Genomic DNA, 16,651 nt, shown 5'->3' with positions numbered 1-16,651 from the left:
CACTACACTTAAAGGAAATAATTGCTGAGCTGGAGAAGCATGCTAGGACAGTAAATGCGCTCATTAAGGAGGATCGGAATGCGTCCGAACAGGCTGCGCAGAACGAGGCTTGTGTGCTATACGGGGCGTGGTTACTGGGCGAGGGCCTCAGTAATCTGGAGGATTTAAAACAAGGTTTGGTCCCGTCCTGGATCAGCAACAAGCACTTGCAAGCGCTCCACCCTTTTGAGAATGCATTAAGTCCATGCCAGCTCAGACTAGCCGCAGAGGCGTACCCAGTCCCAGTGGACTGCGGACGCTCGAATCACACTATCATGGGAATCGTAATAAGGATGCCGGTGTTGGGTCCCGCAGCAAGGCCCGCCCCGGTATACAGGGTGGAGAACATTGGAGTCATTCAGGGGGGTGCGCACATTCGTTACGCAGTGGTCCCGCCTTATGTCATCAGATGGGAGCGTACGATGACAGGCACCGACCTCTCGGGGTGTCGTAGCCGGGGAGCACACATCATCCTGTGCCCCCAGCATTTGAATGACTTTTTGAAACCACAGTGCGGGTTCAGAGCCGCTAGCGTGAAGCCGATAAATTGCACCATGGAGGCAATGGTAAAGGACCATGTGCCCCCGCAGGTGGCATATATCGGAGGTGGGACATACTGTGTCACCACTGCAGCACCTCACTACCGCTATGGGCAGCACGAGGGGTGTCCGGTCAGTGACAGCAGTTTCTGTTTCAAACCCAGGGCTGAAGTTCAAGTGGCACAACAACGGATTGTCCCCATTCCTGCACCCTCCACCGTTCACCTCACTGTAAAAGAGAATTTCACAGACTTGTAGCGATTCGTCGTGCACTTTGGTTATGTCATTCCCCCTCTCCCCGAACACCTCACCAAGATTTTAAAAGCCGTTATAGTTTCACAGAAACATTTCTACACACTGGAGCAGAAGACAATAGAGATAGGGAAAGACATATTGGATATAGTCACCCCACCATGGTGGGACCTGTTCACCAATATAGAAATCCCGGCCTGGATTGGAATAGCATCCCACATCCTAGTAGTGTGTCAGGTTTTAATTGTAATGTTTTTACTGTTCGTGCATTGCAAGAGAGGCAAACGCCTCCAGAGGCACGAGAACACAGGAGAATGGAGAGAACGCTATGTCCGAGTGGGGGAGGAGGACACCCCAGTGTAAACAGCTAGCATTAAAAGGTTACAAGGCGTCCCTCCATTTTTAGATTTTCAGTTACTGCAGGGTTTTAAGTGTGTGTATGTTGTAATGTTATAGCCGTTTGGTGAAGTTTTTTTTGATTAATAAAAGGTGTATGCAGGTGGTGCAAGGAGCATTGGGCCCTTCACATCTGAAAGATTAATGTGTTATAGTTTAAGGTAATACTGCCTATGATTGTCCAATTGTACACAGGGTAATTCTCTGAAATGGGAACTGCATGCGTCATGGGGGTCATAGATAGTTAATTACCGGGAATGTTTGGACGTGGGGAATCGGGAAAATTTGCTCACCAAGGATTATTGATACTGTAAGCAAGCTATCAGTATCACAGGGGGGACTGTAAGATTCGAAAATTTTCATTATAAATTCACACAAGACAACAGGATTAATAATACAGCTTTATAGACCAGAAGAAGCTTGTACAGTTAAAAACCTTTGATAAAAGACCACCGGACCTCGTGATCAGTTTCTTGGGCCATTTGATTTCTGTTACTGCAAGCCAGACAGGCTTGTGGATTGAGAGCAGTAAGCCCGCGAAAGCCAGTATCGGGAAACCGAAACTCAGGGAAACAGTATACATATTCAATGGATTCTAAGTACAAGACAGTTTCAGGCAAACAGGATGGGGCCCATCAAGATATGGGCGGACAATGAATGAACACTTAAACCCATTTAATGTACAAAGGAGAAACCGTTTAACAGCCATCAAGGGAAATCTCCAGACCGATCAATATGCGAACCGAGTTACGGTGACAAAGTAAAAGACATTAAAAGACATTATCGGCCAGGAAGGCCAGTTAAGTTATCACCGGCTCCCGTTACAAGACAAAGCGCCCCTGCAGAGATTTCTGCCTGCCAAAATATTACAAAGACTGGACTATGATCTGGCGGGAGATAAGGCTGGCCCAAAAGGGTATAACTATGGATTTTGAAAAGTCCATCAACGCCTCTTCTACCTCGGTAGCTTCGGAATTCGAGCAGGACGTTTCGGACGGACATTTTCGGAAAGGACAACGTGGTCGGTGTTCAGCCAGACAAGGCTCGGCCACGACGAGAAGACGACGAGGGTGGCCCGGGTACCGTTGTCGGGAGATCATCGATGACCCAGGCCGAAGAAGAAGACACCCTCGGGAAAACCGACGATCCAGGCCGGAGGGAAAGGACATTCCGGGCCTAGCACTTCCGTGCCTCAACATCCCATCGAGGTGTTGTTCTGTTCCATGAACCAAAATCCACAACAGACTTAGTGGATTTCAGCCATGACGAGCGCTCACCGAGGCTGTGTCCACTGCCTCATCGCCTGAGAGAGAGAGAAAAACAAGCTGCGCCAGAAGTTTCCAAATCCACGTGACGACGGAAAGCTGTGCCAGAAAGGCTGCGAACCCCTCCTTTTCGCGAGTTTGAAAGTGGTGAGCATGATCCCGAGTTCCTCAAGTCGAAACTTAGTTTAGGTATAAGGGGAGGGAGAGGGTAAGGGTAATCGTAATGTGTTCCCCCTTTTTCGATGTGCCGTGTGTTTCCCATTTCCATGGAATCAAGTTTATAGATATGTGCATGCTTGTAGTCGCTTTGATTTGTGCTTATGATGTGTATTTTGTAATGCTGCAAACTGTTTAATAATAAAAGCATCCATTTCGTGCTATTCAACCTGGTCTATTGAGTCTTTCTCTGCACTACAGTTCCCTGCACCTAAGTCCAAGGTCTAGAACCGTAGGGAAGAGTGGGTCGAACCACTCAAGGGTAATTATTGCACGAAGCCTGGTAGGAGACCAGAACGAGCAAGAGAAACCCCCTACAGTTTCCTGATAATTCTATGCAGTAGCTACCTTAAACCAATACCTGATGAAGGGTCATCGACCCGAAATGTTAACTCTGTTTCTCTCTCCATGGATGCTGCCAGACCTGCTGAGTGTTTCCAGCATTTTCTGCTGTTAATCCAACACCTAGTGGACACTAAGCGGGTAGATGGTTTAAACGGGTGATAAGTGATTCGGCAGCCTGCTTTACCTCTCTCCTGATTGACTTCAATGGAAATAAAAACCCGGAGAGATGTAAAACGGGCTGCCGGCTTGTTATCACCCGTTCTACACTATCGCACAAAGTCAAGGTCAACTCCTAAGGGCTGATTGAAGTATCCTGCCAGGCATCAGAGACAGATGCAGATGGGGCTTAATGGATCATAATCATGGATGGAGATCCGGCCCGCTGATTTGCCTGCTGCTCGGGTTTCTGTTGGGGCCCTGGGAGCCTTGTGGGAACTCCGGCCTGAAATAAGCAGGAGCTTGGTAATCATACTTAAATGAGGCAGGAGTGATGTCATAATGCCCCCGGCACCATTCTCGGCCCTTATGCCAGAAAAGCACAAGGTTGTCATGTCAACCATAAATGGTCATTCAGGGATGCGAGGTGTTGAACTGTAAGTGGAAGTAAATTTAAAGGTCCCAAAAAAAGATTCATTCAGCGGTTTTGAGGCCATTTCTCCACCATTTTTTCTGTCACTTAGACTTCCATGAACCTTTGTGACAATTGCCCTTTTTCTTTCTTCGTTCTCCATTAGTGGCATCAGATTCCCAATGGGAATTCCCCCGTATCAGCCTGTTGGAGGAAGAAGGATAGGACAAGACAGGCCAGGCTGTCCTGTGCCCAATGACTGGTAACTGCATCTGTAGACAGAAGTGTACATACCTCACATTGGCAGATAATCCCTTGCCCTGCAGGCTACTAGTCCCAAGGGAGGCCACACTAAATGTAAGTATCTGACTAACCATTGTGCTAGATGGTTGGTTTTTAAATGCACCCATCACAGTACGTCATAGTACTGCATGAGAAAGATATCATCAGCTAGCAAGGCACACTGGTTGCACCCAACATAGCGTCTCTTTTTCTGTCTTTGTCCATCTCGATCTGTCTGTCTGTCTCTGTCTCTTTCTCTGTTTCTCTCTCACTCTCCCTCTCTGGAGGGATTTTTCAATTTACAGCTGGATATAAACCCGGTGTTGGGAGTCGGACACGCACCACTTATAGAAACCGCCCGATTTTCCTTAAAGGTATGCTGAAAATTACTCTTTCTTTCTCTGCCTACTCTCTAACAGTCATAGAGTCATAGAGTCATAGAGTTTTACAGCACAGAAAGAGGCCCTTCGGCCCATCGTGTCTGCGCCGCCCATCCCTCCCTGTCCAGTCTAATCCCATTTTCCAGCATTTGGTCCATAGCCTTGTATGCAATGGCATTTCAAGTGCTCATCCAAATGCTTCTTGAATGTTGTGAGGGTTCCTGCCTCTACCACCCTTTCAGGCAGTGAGTTCCAGCTTCCAACCACCCTCTGGGTGAAAAAGTTCCTCCTCAAATCCCCCCTAAATCTCCTGCCCCTTACCCTGAATCTGTGCCCCCTTGTTATTGACCCCCCTACTAAGGGGAAAAGTTCCTCTTTATCTACCCTATCTATGCCCCTCATCATTTTGTACACCTCAATCAGGTTCCCCCTCAGCCTTCTTTGCTCCAAGGAAAACAACCCCAGCCTATCCAGTCTCTCTTCATAGCTGAGGCGCTCCATCCCAGGTAACATCCTGGTGAATCTTCTCTGCACCCTCTCCAAAGCAATCACATCCTTCCTATAGTGAGGCGACCAGAACTGCACACAGTACTCCAGCTGTGGCCTCACCAGCGTTTTGTACAGCTCCATCATAACCTCCCTGCTCTTATATTCTATGCCTCTGCTAATGAAGGCAAGTATCCCATAAGCCTTTTTAACCACCTTATCTACCTGTTCCGCTGCCTTCAGGGATCTATGTACATGTACACCAAGGTCCCTCTGACCCTCTGTACTTCCTAGGGTCCTACCACTCATTGTGTATTCCCTTGCCTTATTTGTCCGTCCAAAATGCATCACCTCGCACTTTTCCGGGTTAAATTCCATTTGCCACTTTTCCGCCCATCTGACCAACCCGTTAATATTGTCCTGTAGCCTGAGGCTTTCCTCCTCGCAATTTACCACCCCACCAATTTTCGTGTCATCCGCGAACTTACTGATCATACCCTTTACATTCTCATCCAAATCATTAATGTAGATCACAAACAGCAAGGGACCCAGCACCGATCCCTGAGGTACCCCACTGGACACAGGCTTCCAGTCACAAAAGCAACCTTCGACCATCACCCTCTGCCTCCTGCCACTCAGCCAGTTTAGGATCCAACGCGCCAAGGCCCCCTGGATCCCATGGGCTCTTACCTTCTTGACCAGTCTCCTATGCGGGACCTTGTCAAAAGCTTTACTGAAGTCCATGTAAACCACATCCACAGCATTTCCCTCATCCACACACCTAGTCACCCCCTCGAAAAATTCAATCAGATTGGTCAGACATGATTTACCCTTGACAAAGCCATGCTGACTATCCCCAATTAATCCTTGCCTCTCCAAGTGGAGACTAATTTTGTCCCTCAGAATTTTTTCCAATAATTTCCCTACCACAGATGTTAGGCTCACTGGCCTGTAATTCCCTGGTTTATCCCTGCTACCCTTCTTGAATAATGGTACTACATTAGCTGTTCTCCAGTCCTCTGGTACATCCCCTGTGGCCAGAGAGGTTCTGAAAATTTGTGTCAGAGCCCCTGCAATCTCCTCCTTTGCCTCACACAACAGCCTGGGATACATCTCGTCCGGGCCTGGGGATTTATCCACTTTTTGGCCTGCTAAAACCGCTAGTACCTCCTCCCTCTCGATGCTAATATGTTCAAGTATGTCACAGTCCCCTTGCCCGACTTCTATGTCTACATCGTCTTTCTCCATAGTGAACACTGAGGCAAAAAATTCATTTAAAACCCCACCTACTTCATCTGGCTCTACACACAGCTTGCCACTTTGGTCCCTAATGGGCCCTACCCTTTCCCTGGTTATCCTCTTGCCCTTAATATACTTATAAAACATCTTAGGATTTTCCTTTATTTTGCTCGCCAGTGTTATTTCATGGCCCCTCCTTGCCCTCCTAATTTCCTTTTTAAGTATGCCCCTGCACCTCTTATACTCCTCTAGGGCTTCCACCGTCTTTTGTCTTTTGTAACTGCCAAAAGCCCCCCTTTTTTTCCTAATGCATTTTTGTATATCCTTTGTCATCCAAGGTTCCCTTTGCTTGTTGGTCCCACCCTTGACCTTTACAGGAACATGTTGGTGTTGTACTCTCTCTATTTCCCTTCTGAAAGCCTCCCACTGTTTTGATGTGGATTTTCCTATAAGTAGCTGCTCCCAGTCCACTTTTGCCAGATCTTGTCTTATCTTATTAAAATCGGCCTTCCCCCAATTTAGAACCCTGATTTCCGGGCCGTCTTTGTCTTTTTCCATGACCACCTTAAATCTCACCGAATTGTGGTCACTATCGCCAAAATGCTCTCCTACAGACACTTCCACCACCTGCCCGGCTACATTCCCTAGAATTAGGTCCAGTACCGCCCCCTCTCTTGTAGGACTTTCTACATGTTGGCTCAAAAAGCTTTCCTGGATGCACTTTAAGAATTCTGCTCCCTCCAAGCCTTTCACACTCTGACTATCCCAATTTATATTGGGGAAGTTGAAATCCCCCACTATTACTGCCCTATTATTTTCACACTTTTCTGATATCTGCCTGCATATCTGTTCCTCTATCTCCCCCTGACTGTTTGGGGGCCTATAGTACACTCCCAGCAAGGTGCTTGACCCCTTTTTGTTTTTAAGTTCTACCCATATGGCCTCATTAGAGGAACCCGCTAATATATCATCCCTCCTTACAGCAGTAATAGACTCCTTAATTAATATTGCAACACCCCCTCCCCTTTTACACCCCCCTCTGTCTCGCCTGAAGATTCTATACCCCGGAATATTTAGCTGCCAGTCCTGACCCTCCCTCAACCATGTCTCCGTGATAGCAACAATATCGTACTCCCATGTGTTCAACAACAACTTCAGTTCATCCACCTTATTTGCAAGACTCCTTGCATTAAAATAAATGCCTTCCAGCCCTGCCATATTCCCTTTTGCCTTCACATCTTTGCTCTGCCTTCCCTGCTGACTTGTTTTTTCCTCCTTATTTGGCTGTACATCACAATTCACAATTCACAATTCAAATCGCTTTATTGGCATGATAAGTTACATCTTATGTTGCCAAAGCATCAAAATACATTTATGGTTTAGCACATAAACGCAGTTCTATTCATACAGTGTATAAACAGGTATATCCCTGAGTGTATAAATATACATTCGCATTGTTTATATATATTCTTTTCTTAGTTTACTGGTTGTCCCTCTGTTCATGGCAAGCTGTAACATAGTGTGCCGCCAGTGTTATACAGCTTCTCTCCTCTCCCAGTAGGTATGGGAGTTTTTGGTTGTCATTCAGATTTCTGAAATCAGGGCATATTTGTGAGAATTTTTGGTAGAAATTCTCCCTGATGCCCTGATATTTTCCGCAGGCTGTGAGGAAGTGCATCTCTGTCTCCACTACTCCCTGACTGCAGTGAGAGCATATCCTGTCTTCTCTTGGTAGCCTGGTCTGCCTGTGTCTGCCTTTTTCGATCGCTAGGCTATGTTCGCTAAGTCTGTACCTTGTCAAGGTTCTTCTCAGTTTGTTATCCTTTACCATGGTCAGGTAATCAGCTATGTTGTATTGTCTGTTTAGGGCCAAGTAGCAATTGAGTTTGCTTTGGGTTTTTGTTGTTTCTGCCCAATATGTCAGATATTTTTCCTTTTGCTTAGCGACGATTGTGTTGGGTCGAATTCTTTGTGTTACCCTGTCACTGTCCTGGTGCTGGTTATTGTTAGTATTGTTAGTAGTTACTTCACTGAGTCCCAGGACTAGTTGACTGAGGGTATTCTTCACCCCCTACTATAGCTCCACTCTGTATCCCATCCCCCTGCCGAATTAGTTTAAACCCCCCCCAGCAGTGCTAGCAAACCTCCCCGCAAGGATATTGGTTCCCCTCTGGTTCAGGTGTAAACCGTCCGACTTGTACAAGTCCCACCTGTCCCAGAAGCAGACCCAGTGATCCAGGAAACTAAAGCCCTCCCTCCTGCACCATCCCTTTAGCCACGCATTCATCTGTTCTATCCTCCTATTCCTATACTCACCAGCACGTGGCACCGGGAGTAATCCAGAGATTACAACCTTTGAGGTCCTGCTCCTTAATCTTGCCCCTAGCTCCCTAAATTCTTGCTGCAGGACCTCATCCCTCTTTTTACCTATGTCGTTGGTACCAATGTGGACCACGACCTCTGGCTGTTCACCCTCCCCCTCCAGAATGCCCTGCAGCCGCTCAGTGACATCCTTGACCCTGGCACCAGGGAGGCAACAAACCATTCTGGATTCACGTCTACGGCCACAGAAACGCCTATCTGTTCCCCTTACTATAGAATCCCCTACGACTATTGCTCTCCCACTCTTTTTCCTCCCCTCCTGGGCAGCAGGAGCGCCCCCCGTGCCAGGAAGCTGGCTGCTGCTGCCTTCCCCTGGTGAGTCATTCCCCCCAACAGTATCCAAAACGGTATACTTGTTTGAGAGGGGAATGGTCACAGGGGTTTTCTGCACTACCTGCCTACTTCTATTGCTCCGCCTGGTGGTCACCCATTTCCTTTCTTCCTGTGCAGCCCTTCCCTGCGGTGTGACCAACTCACTAAACGTGCTATCCACGAACTTCTCAGCCTCGTGAATGCTCCACAACCCATCCACCTGCAGCTCCAGCACCTCAATGCGGTCTGCTAATAGCTGCAGATGGATGCATTTCCTGCACACGTAGTCACCAGGGGCAGTGTCCCTGAATTCCCACATGGAGCAGGAGGAGCACATCACGGGGCTGGGCTCTCCTGGCATGACTTTCCCCTTAATTAATTTAAATTAATTTACTATCACCAATTAAAGATATCTCTAAGGCTCTTGTATAGTCTACCAACAGTACCTGCTACACCAGAAAAGACCCTAGTAACGATAAACTACAGAGTTAAAGTTTAAAAAAGAGAAATACTCACCAACCAATCACTTACCTGCTCCCTGGTGACGTCACACACTGACTATTTTTTACCTCTCTCCCCGCTGCGGAGTTGGTAAGCCTCGCTGGTCGTGGGTTTTTATACCCGGTTGCTCCTCCTCTGCTCCCGCTGCTCCGAGTGCTCTCGGGCCTCGCTGGTCATGGGTTTTTATACCCGGCTGCTCCTCCTCTGCTCCCGCTGCTCCGAGTGCTCTCGGGCCTCGCTGGTCATGGGTTTTTATACCCGGCTGCTCCTCCTCTGCTCCCGCTGCTCCGAGTGCTCTCGGGCCTCGCTGGTCGTGGGTTTTTATACCCGGCTGCTCCTCCTCTGCTCCCGCTGCTCCAAGTGCTCTCGGGCCTCGCTGGTCGTGGGTTTTTATACCCGGCTGCTCCTCCTCTGCTCCCGCTGCTCCGAGTGCTCTCGGGCCTCGCTGGTCGTGGGTTTTTATACCCGGCTGCTCCGAGTGCTCTCGGGCCTCGCTGGTCGTGGGTTTTTATACCCGGCTGCTCCTCCTCTGCTCCCGCTGCTCCGAGTGCTCTCGGGCCTCGCTGGTCGTGGGTTTTTATACCCGGCTGCTCCTCCTCTGCTCCCGCTGCTCCGAGTGCTCTCGGGCCTCGCTGGTTGTGGGTTTTTATACCCGGCTGCTCCTCCTCTGCTCCCGCTGCTCTCGGGCCTCGCTGGTCGTGGGTTTTTATACCCGGCTGCTCCTCCTCTGCTCCCGCTGCTCCGAGTGCTCTCGGGCCTCGCTGGTCGTGGGTTTTTATACCCGGCTGCTCCGCCTCTGCTCCCGCTGCTCCGAGTGCTCTCAGGCCTCGCTGGTCGTGGGTTTTTATACCCGGCTGCTCCTCCTCTGCTCCCGCTGCTCTCTCTGTTGAAAGGTTTTCCCATCTCTGCTGGTTTGCCAGTTTATTTGATTAGATGCTCCAGATTCAGATATAGGCCTAGAAATTGGGTTTTGGCTTAGCCAGGGCTTTAGCGCCGGAAATTAGTGCCGGCGCTAAGTCCCCTGCACGCGCCAAAAATTCAGTGGCGCCGCGCCCAAACGGCTGCCGGCGCTACTGAAGGGTCTTAGCGCCTGGAAAAGGGCGCTAACTGCCGTTTCGCGCCACAATTCCGGTGCTGCGGCACCCGATGCGGTGCAGCAGGCTGGGGAAGTGCAGGCCTCCTCCTTCCGTTAAGGAGGAGCTGCCTGCACCCGGCCGTGGCCCGCGCAAATCTGCTTAAAAATGAGCCCGGCACCTCGGACAAGTGCCGGGCTTGCATCTGTTCCGGGGGCGGGGGGAGAGAAGTCCGGGGAGGGAGCTGCGGGCAGGCGGCCGGCGGGAAAGCGGCCGGCCGCCGTGGGGCCTTTAATGTGCCGGCGCTAACTGCAGTAAGGCACCTCTGACAAAACGCTGGTTGCGGCTGCCACGGGCGAGGCGGCCGCAACTCAATTTCGGAGTTCGGGCGGGTTACCATGGCAACCGGGACGCTGCGCACACCGATGACATCATCGGTGCCGGCGCAGCGCTACCGGAGCAACGCCGATTTAGGGCCCCAGGGAATTTCACTACTGGCCATAACTCCGGCGCAAGGCCCTCTAGCGCCTCAAACGAGGCGCTAAGGCTACTGAATTTTCAGCCGATAGTCTCTGGCTTCTTCTTATTGTTCAGTATTTGTATTATATTCTCTATTAACTGATTTTTTCTGTTTATAGATTTGAAGCCATTCCCTTGAACCCAGTTATGATGTCAGGTGTGTATTTGGAATCTTTTTCTTTCTACATTTACACTCATTTTGCTGGAGTATTTGGACTGTGTTACATTTTCTATTCTTGGTCAGTTTTGCTCCTGATTGTTGGATTTATAGTGTCTGTTATGTTTTAGATTTATTTCGACATTGTGTCTCTATTTCACAGCCTGCCATGGCTCTGATGGTGAGTTGGATGAATTTCCCTCCGTCTGGCAGAGCGGATCCTGGTTTTGGACTGGGAACTGGGCCACACCAGCTGCATGTTGTGTGTCTTGCGCCAGTGGAACTGCCCCCAGTTGTTGCTTTTACCTCCACAAACTGTCATGTTTCTCCCTGAGGCAGCTCGATAGCTGCTCGAGCTCCTCCCATGCCTCCCACTCCAGCAGCTCCCAGACCCATAAAAAATAGTGGCAGGAAGCAAAGGGTAATGGTCGACGGGTGCTTTTGTGAATGGAAGGCTGTTTCCAGTGGGGTTCCACAGGGCTCAGTACTAGGTCCCTTGCTTTTTGTAGGAGATATAAATGATTTAGACTTCAAATGTAGGGGGCATGATTAAGAAGTTTGCGGGTGATACAAAAATTAGCCGTGTGGTTGATAGTGAGGAAGAAAGCTGTCGTCTGTAGGAAGATATCAATGGACTGGTCAGGTGGACAGAAAAGTGGCAAATGGAATTCAATCCAGAGAAGTGAGAGGTAATGCATTTGGGGAGGGCTAACAAGGCAAGGGAATACACATTAAATGGTAGGAGACTGAGTAGTGTAGAGGAACAGAGGGACCTTGGAGTGCATGTCCACAGATCCCTGAAGGCAGCAGGACAGGTAGATAAGGTGGTCAAGAAGGCAGACGGAATACTTTCCTTTATTAGCTGAGGCATAGAGTATAAGAGCAGGGAGGTTATGCTTAAACTGTATAAAATGCTAGATATGCTACAGCTGGAGTACTGCAAACAGTTCTGGTCACCACTTTACAGGAAAGATGCGCTCGAGAGGGTACAGAGGAGATTTACGAGGTTGTTGCCAGGGCTGGAGAACTTTAGCTATGAGGAAAGATTGGATAGGCTGGGGTTGTTTTCTTTGGAACAGAGGAGGCTGAGGGAGACTTAATTCAGATGTTTTAAATTATGAGGGTCCTAGATAAAGGACCAATTTCCCTTAGCAGAGAGGTCAATAACCAGGGGGCATAGATTTAAAATAATAGGTCGGAGGTTTAGAGGGGAGTTGTGGAAAAAAAATTTCACCCAGAGGGTGGTGGGGTCTGGAACTCACTGCCTGAAAGGGTGGTAGAGGCAGAAACCCTCATCACATTTAAAAAGTACTTGAATATACACTTGAAGTGCCGTAACCTGCAGGGTTTCAGACCAGGAGCGGGAAAGTGGGATTAGGCTGGATTTCTTTTTTTCAGCCGGCACAAACATAATGAGTGGAATGGCCTCCTTCTGTGCGGTAAATTTCTATGATTCTATAAAACTCCAGGGAGCTGGCTGCCTCTCTCCTTGCTGGCGACGCTGATCATCATGTCAAGGGCCTGGTGGATTTGCAGCCATTTGAACTGTTTAATTCACTGTAAACACGGCAGTGAATGAAAAATAAATCCTCTGTAAACCTGTTGAAAAATACTGAACAAGCTGTTCAAAAAATGGATTGCATAAACCAAAAACATAAGACAGATACCATCCCTACAACTAGTCAAGGATTTATCATTTAGGATGCAGCGTTAGGCATTCGACAGCTTTACTTAATTTGCCTATCAAAGGAGGGACTGTAGTTGAGGAATCTATCCTTAGAAGAATAGATGGATGGGGTAGAGTGCATGATAGAGCAGGTTGCAGATGGTCTGCAAGGAAGCTAATCAAAAGATAGGACTTTCATTTTTATAATGCCCAATCTTGTCTATCAGAAATTTCCCAAAACACTTCCCGTAAGATTAATGACATTGTTGTGTGTGTAAAATGAAACAAATGGCTCTTTTCTCATTCCATGGTTTATGTTTTTCAGATCAGTGGCTCCTGCCAAATGCCTCAGTCTGTCTGACGAGCCCTATTTTGTGTGCCTTGTATTGTTAACCGTTGCCATGCCGTGTTGCAAATCTTCCTGCAGGCATTGCAGCAACAAAATATTTTGAGTTTGAACAGGTGAGGGAGTGTTGATGTTCCTACTCTTGGACCCACCCCATGCAGCGTCCCACCACCTTCACTGATCACTGGACATGACTGCAACCAGCTACACATCCAGCGTACCACTGTTAGCCGCTATCTGAACGCTGTTACGTACGACACAACTAGGTGTTAATACATGGTGGAAGAGAATTTATTACAATGACTAAGAACACTTAACGCTGGTGCTTTATTTACAGGGCTAGAAGTCGCTGAAGATCGATTATAAGTACAAGTAAATAAAGCAAAGTCATTACTGAAATCCAACAACTGCGTAAAATGGAAGATATTTTAAAATAAAATTTAGCAAAATCAATGGGCAGAAGAACTCAGGCAGTGCGCCCACCATCTACCAATGGTTACATAAAATAAGAAATACTTGCATTTATATAGAGCCTTTCACGACCTCAGGACGTTCCAAAGCACTTCACAACCAATGAAGTAATTTTGAAGTGTAGTCACTGTTGTAATGTAGGAAACACAGCAGCCAACCGGGGGAAATTCCTCTCCTCTTTTTGGAAATAGTGTCTTGGGATCTTTTACGTACACCTGTGAGGGCAGACAGGGCCTCGGTTTAACATCTCATCCAAAAGACGGCATCTCCGACAGTGCAGCACTCCCTCAGTACTGCACTGTGGGACCCTAACCTCGGAGCTCGGGAGTGAAATAAGGGGTTGTTAGTGTACAAACACTTACTAACTTCATATGAAATTCCTTTTTCAGATAATAGATGCATCAACCCTTTTAAAATCAATGTGTTGATGCCGCTATTAAAATGCAAACACAGTAATATCCTATCAACATGTTGACTGTGTGCGTGCAACAACATGCTGTACTTTTAACGCCTATTTTTATGATGGCATGTATGTGAATTGACTCGTTCTATATCCAGTGGCTGAGATTTCTCGGGCATTCTGATACACTCGAGCGGGAGTTGCAGTGGAAGAGCTTGGGAATAGGACAGGGCCCAGATACGTCTTGCGTCCCATGTTCCTTTCGGAATGGGCGGGAGGTTGCAGTGGGCAGCCACATGGTCTCTCGTGACCAATAATGGAGCCTCCTGTTAAGTTGATGGATGAGTCTCAGTTGTTGTGGGCGGGCTGATGGGAGAAAAGCCCAACTCTGGCCGCACATAACACATCGGAAGCCAGACGAGCCGGATAGATGAGTTGCCTTGAGTGTCAGGTGCTTTGCCAGCCAGATCTCACAACATTACAGCCTCAAACTGGCCTGGCAGACATGAAGCCACCTTGGTCTGTCAGTGGCTGTGTCTTCCCAGGGGTTGGGGTTAAAATTGGAAGTTTTTAAGGAGGCCTTTAGTGTGCCCTTGTCGCATTTCATCTGCCCTGGTGAATAATCCTGTGATAAAAAAGATAATTAACTAGCAGTGGTGTGGCATGGCAGCCTATGCACAACACACATAATGGCGTAAGTTCCAGTTCAAAGGAGGGCGCGTCTGCTGATGGAAGCTACCTTTTTGCTGTGACCACAAGTTAAGTGTCGGGAGAGAGATTGGATAGCAACAGTCCAATTATAAGAAATAGTTTCAATGAAACATATTACGATAGCAATTGCAGCAAGCACGCAGGGCTACGTGTGTGCAGCCTATGATGTGAAGCCTATGGAATCGAGCAATGTGGGCAAATCCCAGTGCTCTTTCTTGCAACTTGTCAGTTTCCTCAGGAAAGGTGATGAACTGTTGACACCTCAGTGCCTCAGTGAGCTGCCGGATGGCCGCGTGCACAGGCAACTGACTGATGCTGCTGATGTCCCCAGAGGAAGTTTGGAAGGGGCTGGAGGCATAAAAGTTTAGAGCCACAGTGACCTTCAGTGCCACATTGTATGCCCGGGTGTTGGGCTCCAATTCTCACTGCGACAGGTGGCACAGTTACAACACTGTCTTCCTGCTGAAACGCAGCCACCTCACACACTGCTCCTCCGTGAGGTCCAGGTATGATGGTCGGTTCCTGAAGACCCACATACTGTAATGCCTCCTGCACCCTCTTCTTGCAGCCTGGACTTGATGTCTTTGCTGCCTTCCTTGATGCTGCTGCTCCTCTTCCTGATTTGAGAGCCTCACTGGTCAGTCCAGCAGCATTCCCATGTTCAGTGATTCCAAACAATCACATTCTGTGAAGCAGTTCCTTGCCTCCACAAACTCACTCTGCGAAAGTATCTCACAGACCAACACTTGCCAAAACAGCTGGAAACGTGGCCCCAAAGCACGCTCGAAGCTTAAAACGACCAATCTTCACCTGAATGAAGGTGAGGATCCCTTTAAATGTCACTTGCAAAAGCTGCTTGCCGATTGTTCCTGCCATGACGTGACGTTCCAGGAAGTGGCGTTCCAGGCTCACACGGGCACCGATTAAACAGAAGGGCCTGATTCAGGCGCAGGACCCTTGCCATCATATTTAAATGAGGCCTGCGTTTGTTGCAGGCGGACGCTATGGACGCCCATCGAGCGCCAGGGTAAATATGGCGCCGTGCACACCCCTGGATTCGGGAAACATATCGCAATTTCTCCCTCGCTGGGTCTGGAAAACATGCTTTTGGCTCAAGCAATTGCTGCAAATGAACTATGCCGGCTGACTGGCGAATGCAGTTGATGCGCTAATGTTACGATGTTTATTCAGACTGGGGTATTTCTGGGCGGTCGCTCACACAGCCCGTTCTGTTCTGTTGTGCACAGCGACAGTGTTCCGCAGCAAATTCTAAGTGGCGCCAGTGCCATCTTCTGATGAAGGTCAGAGTTTGTAAGCATTATGGCGGTAGATCTTCATCTTCACCACCTGGGCACTGAGCATAGCCTGGGCAGAGCGCAGAAAGGGGGCCATTGCACGCCTACCTGTCCTTCCATTCATTTCAATCAGGCGGGCTCTGTTGGCCACCTTCGATGCTGCCCGCCCATGTGGTAAAAGCAAAAATCTACCTCTGTGGCCAAGAATTCTAGCAGTTTCTAAGCTGCCGTTAACTTTACAAGATGGCATAAGAGCCACAAGGAGCGGAGGAACTGGATTCCTTCCCCCTCACCTCCCACCCCCCACCCACCACCCCCACCCATTTGCGACCCTAGAAAAACATACATAATGCGGCATTGGGTGATTGCCACCCGCACCCCCCTCCGATGTGAGCCTTTACCCATTGTACGCCAAATTCATGTTGTGTCTTCGTACATCCATAACACAAGGTTTGGCTCACGCATTTGTTTTAACATTTATCAAAACAGAAAGACTGGTTTTCAGCAGGAACAATTAGAGTCACTTTTAAAAGGTCATCGACAACGACACATGCCGAAAATATGCCTGTGTCGCACGAACTGGGGTTGTTGTTGCTGCTCCAGGGTAATAAACACTGGGCAATATGTCAAGAAGATGGATGAAGCATCACCAATCCTGTTTATAACCAACGCGAGGGTACGAATCCCAGCAGTCACTGTGTGTAACAACCTCTTGAATGTGTCCTCTGTTTGGCCTTCCCAGCCAGATTGTAAACATGGACCCCAAAATTTGACGCCATTTCCAGTGCTGTTCAGTGTACATTTGGGCCAT

General features: G+C 48.5%; 1 long non-coding RNA gene across 1 annotated transcript; it reads left to right on the top strand.

Annotated features, from left to right (window-relative positions):
* The first annotated feature begins 3,615 nt into the window (after nucleotides 1-3,615).
* LOC147107868 (uncharacterized) lies at nucleotides 3,616-13,370 on the top strand. The gene is made up of 4 exons (XR_015080931.1): nucleotides 3,616-3,645; nucleotides 3,787-3,977; nucleotides 10,914-10,951; nucleotides 12,943-13,370. It is a non-coding gene; the product is annotated as an uncharacterized LOC147107868 (long non-coding RNA).
* Nucleotides 13,371-16,651: the final 3,281 nt, after the last annotated feature.

This window comes from Somniosus microcephalus, chromosome 14 (assembly GCF_052327205.1).
Source record: "Somniosus microcephalus isolate GS21.2 chromosome 14, FLI_Smic_1.0, whole genome shotgun sequence".
NCBI classification, from domain to species: Eukaryota; Metazoa; Chordata; class Chondrichthyes; order Squaliformes; family Somniosidae; genus Somniosus; species Somniosus microcephalus.
This window is presented reverse-complemented; position numbering and strand designations above follow the sequence as displayed.